The sequence below is a fragment of the Sapajus apella genome, unplaced genomic scaffold (genome assembly GCF_009761245.1).
Source record: "Sapajus apella isolate SASKATOON/1434 unplaced genomic scaffold, GSC_monkey_1.0 scaffold666, whole genome shotgun sequence".
Lineage (NCBI taxonomy): Eukaryota > Metazoa > Chordata > Mammalia > Primates > Cebidae > Sapajus > Sapajus apella.
Genome location: NW_022437592.1, coordinates 16,581 through 24,219, shown reverse-complemented (window position 1 = coordinate 24,219; position 7,639 = coordinate 16,581). Strand labels below are relative to the sequence as shown.

The 7,639-nt window shown below is 41.8% G+C and overlaps 1 long non-coding RNA gene across 1 annotated transcript in view; it reads left to right on the top strand.

Moving 5' to 3' along the window:
- The first annotated feature begins 4,560 nt into the window (after positions 1 to 4,560).
- The window catches only part of LOC116546197, a 15,227-nt gene continuing 12,148 nt past the window's right edge, over positions 4,561 to 7,639 (top strand). Inside the window, exon 1 of the long non-coding RNA XR_004266622.1 lies at positions 4,561 to 4,661. This is a non-coding gene — a long non-coding RNA (uncharacterized LOC116546197). The remainder of the gene's footprint in view (positions 4,662 to 7,639) is intronic.

Genomic DNA, 7,639 nt, shown 5'->3' with positions numbered 1-7,639 from the left:
ATCTAACGATTATGTGTCTTGGGATTGCTCTACTTGAGGAATATCTTTGTGGTGTTCTCTGTATTACCTGAAGTTGAGTATTTTCCTGCCTTACTAGGTTAGGAAAGTTTTCCTGAGTAATATCCTGAAGAATATTTCCAGCTTGGATTCATTCTCTTCATGACATTCAGGTACACCTATCAAACATAAATTAGGTCTTTTCACATAGTCCCATATGTCTTGGAGACTTTGCTCATTCCGTTTTACTCTTTCTTCTTTAATCTTGTCTTCTTGTTTCATTTCATTAATTTGGTGTTTGACCTCTGATATCCTTTCTTCTGCTTGATCAATTCGAGTGTTAAAACCTGTGCATACTTCTCGGAGTTCTCGTATTGTATGCTTCACTTCCATTAATTCACTTATATTCCTTTCTAGATTGTCTATTCTCCTTAGGATTTCGTCAAACCCTTTTCAAGGTTCTTAGTTTCTTTACATTGGGCTAGAACATGTTCTTTTAACTCACAGAAGTTTCTTATTATCCACCTTCTGAAGCCTAAATCTGTTAATGGAATGCACTCGTTCTCCATCAGGCCTTGTTCGCTTGTTGATGAGGAACTGTGATCCCCTGTAGAGGGAGAGGCATTCTGATTTTGGATATTCTCAGCCTTTTTACGCTGGTTTCTTCCCATTATTGTAAATTTGTCCATCTGTCGTCTTTGTAGTTACCGACTTTCAAATTAGGTCTCTGAGTGGACGTCCAACTTGTTGATTTCCAGCGCCGGAATCTGAGCAACCCACTGCACTGGCCAAAACAGCAGCATTAAGATTCGTGGTGCTTTTCTGCCCGGGAATCTCTGATCTGGCTTCCTTCTTGAGTCCCTTTTTCAATCAGCTGAATAGGCAACTCTGCCTTCCCGGAGGTCCAAACATCGACCAAAAGGGGACCCAGTCCCGTTTACTCTGCACCAAGAACCATAGCACCGGCCACAAGAGTCACGCTGGTGACCCGTGGGTTTCCTCCGCTGGGAATCTCCTGGTCCATGAGCAACAAAAATTCGTCTGAAAGTGTGGCATCCTCTCGTTCTCTGCGCTTTCATTGGGAGCTACAATCCTGAGCTGCTAGTAATCAGCCATCTTGGATCTCTCTCCTAAATCATGCACTTTCTAGCTTACAAAGATGTTTTAACTTTGTTTTAGGTTATATTTTTGTTCTTTAATTTCATCAAGAAAATTTTTTTTTTTTTTTTTGGAGAGACGGAGTTTCACTATGTTGGCCAGGCTGGTCTCAAACTCCTGACCTCAGGTGATCCACCCCCCTCAGCCTCCTAAAGTGCTGGGATTACAGGCATGAGCCACCTTGCCTGGCCAAGAGGCCCAGTGAAGCACAAATGCATGGATCCATCCCTGAGCAAAATAAGTCAGGCAACTGCTGTCTAGGGGCTGATGTGCCATGGGTGAGACCACCACTTGGGACTTTGTCCCTTTGCAGTTGCCAACTAGTTGTTACTGAATCGACGTGGGGCCCACTCACTGGCACGGTAAGTCCAAACATCTACATCAAGGTTTGTGGTGGGAGAAAGGAGGATATTTATTTGCGAGTGTCAGCAAGGAGAACCCAGCAGCTCACGTTTAAGACCTGGCTTCCCGTGTGGCTTGTAAGAGTTTTTTAAGGAGGGGAGGCAGGGGTTACAGGCCAATTACATGGAGGCTATATATTGGTTTGACCTAAAAAGGTAGGGCATCTCAAAGCAGGGGCTTACAGGTCATAGATAGATTCAAAGATGTTCTGATTTGCAATTGGCTAAGGAAGCAAAACTTTGTCTAAAAATTTGGGGTCAGTAGAAAAGAATGTGAGCTCTGGCTTGTGGGTGTGACTTCCTCCCCATCCCTAGGGAAGAACTTCAGAAGAAAGAGAGTGGTCAGGCTTCAGTCCTCAGTTCCCCCTTATCTGAGGTCTATGGGCTAGCAGATTCATTTGGTGGGGTTCCAGGTATCTGAAAAAGAACTCAGAGAAACATATGTTAAGGCGTTATCTTTGGGGGTAAAGGGATAAAGATGTTCTATGGGGAACATCTTGTGATGCTAACTTCCTTGGGTATAGATTTAAGCTACTCTTACCTTCTTGACGATCAAATTGCTCATTTGCTTCTCAGGGCTAGCAAGGTGCCTGGAATGTTCCTTGAAGAAACTCTTTTCCTTTATTTCCATGTTGCAGGGAGGGGCATGCTGGCTCCTATGAGGGTTGCCTGCTCCATCTCAGTCGTTGTCCTAAAGAATCCTATATAATTGTTCTTATTGCTTCTTTTTGGAGGTGGCAGGGATTATATTTCTGAATCTCACAAAAGCACTGGTGCTACTTTTCCAATAGTGCTTTGCTTTGCTTTGCTTTGCTTCTGAGCTGTTTTGATTTGTTTGCTGTTGGCTTCCTTTATGTATTCTGGGAGCCAATGACTTGGCTGGGAACTCGAAATCCTACCTTTGAACTCCTGGCAGTTCCCTGTCGGTTTTCACACAAATGGACTTGCTGGAATCAGTAGTGAGACACCTCTTAATACCTGTAGGGTTGAAGGTGTGGGTGTGGTCATAGCCATCTTGGCATCCAAGGGCAATGCATTACTCATGTTTCTGGTGATGCTGGTATGAACAAAACTTCCATGCTGCAGGTGTGTGAAAATATCTCACATACAGTTATGTAAGGTATATAATTCTTGATAATGATAATACAATGACTGTTTCTGGTTTGTGTATTTCCTATACATACATAAACAAATAACATAATCATTTTCATTGACTATGTTAATGTGACAATATACTTTTTATTGTTATTTCAGAGTATACTCCTTGTACTTATCTTTTTTAGGTTAACTGTAAAACAGCTTAGGCAGGTCCTTTAGGGGGTATTCCAGAGGAAAGCATGTCATAGGAGATGACACTCCATGCATGTTGTTCTCCCGAAGACCTTCCAGTGGGACAAGATGTGGAGATGGAAGGTAGTGATATTGATGATCCTGACACTGTGTAGGCCTAAGCTAATGTGTGTTTGTGCCTTAGATTTTTTTTTTTTTTTTTTTGAGATGGAGTTTTGCTCTCGTTGCCCTGGCTGGAGTGCAGTGACACAATCTCGGCTCACCACAACCTCTGTCTCCCAGGTTTAAGCAATTCTCCTGCCCCAGCCTCCCGAGTAGCTAGAATTATAGGCGTGAACCACCACACCTGGCTCATTTTGTATTTTTAGCAGAGGCAGGGTTTCTCCATGTTGGTCAGGCTGATCTCAAACTCCTGACCTTGGGATCCACCCACCTCGGCCTCCCAAAGTGCCAGGATTACAGGCATGAGCCACCGTGCCTGGCCTGTGCCTTAGTTTTTAACAAAACAGTTTAAAAAGAAAAAAAAATTAATAGAAAAAAGCTTATAAGAATAGAGACAAAATTATTCTTGTATAGCTATGCAGTGTATTTGTGTTTTAAGCTGTGTTATTACAAGAGTCCAAATGTTTTGAAAAAAATTAAAAAGTTTATAAAGTAAAAAAGTTATAGTAAGCTGTTTAATTTATTATTGAAAAAAAGAAATTTTAAATGAATGTAGTGTCATCTAAATGTACAGTAAGTCTACAGTCCTGCACGATAATGTCCTAGGCCTTCACGTTTACTCACCACTCACCCACTGATTCACCCAGAGCAACTTTCAGTCCTGCAGGCTCCATTCATGGGAAGTGCCTTTACAGGTATGCCTTTGAAAAAATTATTTTATACTGTATTTTTTACTGTGCCTTTTCTATGCTTAGGTGTGCAAATGCTTACCATCGTGTTATAGTTACTTACAGTATTCAGTACAGTCACATGCTGTACAGGTTTGTAGCCTAGGAGCAGTAGGCTGTACCATATAGCCAAGGTGTGCTATAGGCTATACCATCTAGATTTGTTTAAGCACACTCAATGATAGTTGCACAATGATGAAATCAACTCATGATGCATTTCTCAGAACATATCTGATATGGTTTGGCTGTGTCCCCCGCCAAGTCCTGAAGTATTGAGTCCGAGATTAAATAACACCAAGACAAAAGTATGCCAAATTGCAGGGTCTTTATTGCCGGTGGCCACGGTGGTCACCTCGCGTCTCTCCAACCCGTGGCCCTGAAAGGAGAGTGTGAAGACACTTTATGCCTGTAAAACCACCTTGGGAGTGGGGATGAGGAGCGGGGATGGGGATGAAGGGTTTCAGACATTCTGAGGGCTAGTGGACTCTGTAAATCACCTCCTGGGTGGAGATGAGGGTGAGGGGGCTCCAGACGTTCCAAGGGCCAGGGGACTTTTGTCACTCCGATTGTTACGTAAGTGGTTTACAGAAGTCAAGATAAGCATTAGTTTACACATTATCTGGGTAGGGTGGAAATTACAGACCTTAGTTACTTATTACAAGTCGCAGGAGCCAAGATGGCATGGGTAAAGCTGCTTGCCTATCACATTAAGGGCACAGAGAGCAGTTACTGATAAGCAAAGGTAAGCAGCTTTACATAGTGGGCATTTTTTAGAGCAAGCTAGCTGTCTTTATTTACAGAAACCAAGGTCAGCAGATATCGCAGGGAGAATGGGGCAGCCGTTACGACTTATCTTTGGAAAAACAGCTTTGTCTTGTATAAAATGGCATTGCTCAGGTTCTAACTCTAGGCCAGCTATAGCACAGTCCCATCTTGAATTGTAGCTCCTGTAATCCCCTAATGTTGTGGGAGAAGCCCAGTGGGAGATAAATGAATCATGGCAGGGGGTTTTTCCTGTGCTGCTCTCCTTACAGTGCTGCTCTCCTTGCAGTGCTGCTCTCCCTCATGAGATCTGATGGTTGCATAAAGGGCAGTTCCCCTGCACATGCTCTCTTGCCTGCCACCATGTAAGATGTGCCTTTGCTCCTCTTCACTTTCTGCTATGACTGTGAGACCTCCCCAGCCATGTGGAACTGTGAGTTCATTATTTCTTTTTTTTAAAAAATTACCCAATCTGGGGTATGTCTTTATTAGCAGTGTGAGAAAGGATGAACATACTATCCCTGCCATTAAGTGACCCATGACTGTATATAGTTCCTTTTTAGCTTAAGAGAGAAGGCCAAACAAACAATAAGCTCTTATAATGCTTCAAATGCACAAATAATTTAAATAAATTAATGTAAATCCTGAATCAAAGGAATTTACAGAGAAAAGGAATTTATGATGGGTTTAAATAATTTTAACTGCTCTGATTTCTGCTTTTAAAAGTCTTGCTAAGGGAAGAGTTTTAGACAAAGCTGGAATTTTCCTTGAAGGAACTCTTTTCCTTTATTTCCATGTTGTGGAGAGGGACCCGCAGGCTCCTATGAGGGGTCTACTAAGGAGTCTCTAACATTAGCCATTACACTCCTTTGTATCCTTTTATTTTATCTCCAATTAGTCACTTAAATTTTTTATTTGCTGTCTGTAAAAAGTCTTTTTAATTTAAAGAGACAGTAAAAAAAACTGGAAATCTTCTTAGAAGCTTCTGCACATCAGTGGACATCTCTGGGTGGCCTAGTTTGGAAGCCCTAATTTTTAAAAGCACGTCTTAAAGTGTGGTGTGGTTCATATGGAACATTCTAGATAATGGCTATTATATTTTAAAATTATCTTTGCTGTAATTTGCCCATTGGTTTAACAATGTGCGTGATAATGAGCCACAATGTTTGAACATGTAGTCAGCTGGAGTCCCTAAAGAAGGACTATCTCTTCAAGTTTTAGAATTTGGGAATCCCATTCTGTTTCATATTAATTTCTCAAGAACAAAAGGAAAAACTTCATAAATATACTCAGCACAAATGTGGTACAATCCACATTTCTATTCAACCATTTTCTTGGGGGCTGCCAACATTTTGATCAGGCATCTGCAGAGGCAGGCCTCATCACCTGTGTGCTCCAGTAGACAGAGAGCCAAAACAGTGTTGACCTGTGCCCATGATTATGTTATTTTGCCTTTGGAAGATGTTCAGAAACAAGAAAAATCTAACTCACCAAAATTGTCAACCAGATATGCAGGTCAAACCGGAAGGATGATGGCCTTTAGGCTTTTGTATTACCAGATGTTGAATAAAGTTAACCAAAATTCAGGAGCAACCAAAATTTGAGAGAGGACTCACTGGGGCAAAGGGACAACTCATGGAAGTGGGGAGTGCAAGTGTCTTGGTGGGTACAGCACATAGTCCTGGAGGCCACCAGTCTATCTGAGGTGAAGCTGGCTTTGGATTCCACTTCTGACATCATTGTATATAAACCTAAAAATAAACTTAAAGGGATAGGCTCTCCAGAACAAATGTGTTTATTTGGGAATAGTGGGGGATTGCAGCCTCAGGATACGTGGGCTGTGATGGATCATAAGTATATGCAGGAGTGTTGGGGCAGAGGAGAATCTTTTAGAGATAAAAAGAGGTCCACATAAGTTGCTTTAAAACAAAGTGCCGAGATCACAGAAGCTCATGACAAGAGTTGGCATTTGTTCATTGGTGGAGACAGTCATTGCTAGCTAAGTGCCCTGGTGTAGGCAGCTTACCTAAAACACTGCAATATTGAGGAAGTTCTTCTGATAAGTTACTATAAGGTACATGCAAGGCATGTATGGTATGTGGGACAAGTGCGCATGTGGGATGTGTATGAATTTCTTGTGACAAGACAGGATGCAGGTATGCAAGCTCCTTCTTTCATGCCCCCTGACTCCATTTTGTTAGAGTTTTGACATAAGTTACTCCATTTTGGTACCAGCAACTTTCACAATTCCAGTGAATCCAGGGTTCTAATTGAATTGATTACAATTGATTGATTTTGCAAATAGTGGGCCCTAACATAACATTGTGAACACGACCCATGTTTACCCATTTCGATCACAAGGTTAGGAGTTGGAGACCAGCCTGACCAACATGGTGAAACCCCATCTTTACTAAAAATACAAAAAGTAGCCAGGCATGGTAGCAAGTGCCTATAATCCCAGCTACTTGGGAGGCTTAGGCAGGAGAATTGCTTGAACCTGGGCGGCGGAGGTTGCAGTAAGCTGAGATTGCACCACTGCACTCCAGCCTGGGCAACAGAGCGAGACCCTGTCTCAAAAAATAAAAAATAGACCAGTTGTAAACCTGTTTTAACCAATCCTGGGCTCAATCCAAATATTGTAACTGTCCTGCTGCTTTGTTAGTTAACAATTGTTCTAATAAGTGGATCTCTTTTAATTCCCAGGACTTGGGGATCTTTCGTTTTGTTGAGATTTTTGCACGGCTGCTATTTGTTGTAATAATTTGGCTGAACAATAAGAATGTGGATGTGTGTAGCTATGTGATGTGCTTTGCTTAGAGCAAGGAAGATTATTTTGAGTCACTGCACCTGCTTGCCTTCCTGGCTATAATGCAAAAGATGATCCTTTCAAATAAAGGAGTGTAGAAGGTGACATTCCCTCAGTCTCACCAATCAACTGGAATCACTTCCAAGGAAACAGATTCAAATCGGTAATCCAAACCCCATCCACAGCCAAGTCCTTCTGAACAATAGCTGTTACCAAGGTCTCAGGAACATTAGGTGCTCAATTCTGTTTTAAGTAGCATGGTTGGCGCTCAACCCCAAAGTCAGGTTTAAGTAATTAAACCAGTTGTTAATTAATTTTTTTTTTTTTTTTTTTTT